Below are 1,566 nucleotides of genomic sequence, written 5' to 3'. Positions count from 1 at the left end.
ATAAGATATAATAATTTAGTGCTTATAGTTACTTTTATAATTTCTAATTAAAATTAAGAGAGACAGCTTATTAAGGCGTACTAAAAGAACAGATTAGCAAGAAAAATTAAGAAGAAACCTGAAAACTACCTAGTATTTAAAATATAAGATAGTAGGCTAATCTTATATAAAGGACTAGTATATATAGCTAACTCTGTAAAGGATATAATACTTTATTAATATTATAAAGAAATATTAGCTAGATATTAAGGGATTAATAAGATACTTAAATAGATTTTAAGATTATACTACTTCTTATAAATAAATAAATCTGTCTAAGAATAAATAAATAAGTATAACATATATTAGAAAATAAAGCACTTAAGACATAAACTATATAGTAAAATGTAGTTACTAAAGGCACTAAAGGAAGCCTAGGAAGTAATAGTAATAGACTTTATTAAGACACTTATAAATTACTATTATTAGAACCTGGACTAGGCAAGAAAGACATTAGAGTAGCTAACTTCTACTTATTAAAGATGTTAACCTTAATAGTATTAGATTATAACCTTTAATAAAGATCTTTTTGTTCTAAGAAAAGAGCTTCTTACTTAATTATTTGATCTTAAGTCTTTTTTAAAGACTTAATATACTAATCTAAACTCGTTACTTTAGTAATAAAGCGCAACACCTCTATAATAGTGTAAGAATAAGTAGCCTTTAAACAAGTCCGCTCTGACTTTAACTTCTAGAATGCATCTTCTAAATAGTTTCTGTTACAAGGAACACCCTTTACTATATAATGCGAACACTTCAAGGAATATAATAAAAAGAAATACAGCTTCTTATTACACTTACATACCAAATAAGGCATGTTAATCTGATAACCCTAAAGGGCTATCTTTGCAGCAAGAGCCTAATCACGAACATAAGAGGAAGGTTTGCTAATGCGTAAAGCAGATAAAGGCATCACAGAAGGAAGAATTAAAAGAACCTTAGAAATTACAAGACACCCTTTTAGCTTGTGGGACCAAGCTAGTAAGAGGAGGGAATAATATTATAGCACGTGAACACGCTAAGCACAGATAGGCACTAAGGGATTGCCTAGCGCTCTGCGAAGAAGCTATGACAGGCTTGAACAAGCCTACCGGACCCTGAACTACCTACAAGGTCAGTACCTCTCAACGTAGTATTCAGAGGTGCTCATCCATAAGCACTTGGGAATAATGCTCAAGGACATCTCTGCATAAGCAACGCTCCAGGACGTCTCCGCATAAGTAATACTACAAGGTGTTTCATCGTAAGCACTTAAGAGCACGAATCTCCTAGCCTATATAAGCATACTTGTTTCCTAGATAGTTTTATAGTCTTTGTAGTCAACTTATATTATTAGCTTATACTTAAGTTAAAGACATTCTAGTATTATTTACTACATTTTCTGTTTTACTTAATTAACCCTTTAGACCTAGCTTCTAGTTAAGACTTGTCTTAACTAGTTAAGCCTTAATATTAAGATAGTTATTTAATATATACTTTTCTATTATATAAAGATATATTTATTAAAGTACTAAATCTAATCTAAAG

The sequence above is a fragment of the Endocarpon pusillum genome (assembly GCF_000464535.1).
Source record: "Endocarpon pusillum Z07020 unplaced genomic scaffold scaffold6203, whole genome shotgun sequence".
NCBI classification, from domain to species: Eukaryota; Fungi; Ascomycota; class Eurotiomycetes; order Verrucariales; family Verrucariaceae; genus Endocarpon; species Endocarpon pusillum.
Note: the sequence above shows the minus strand (reverse complement) of the source record.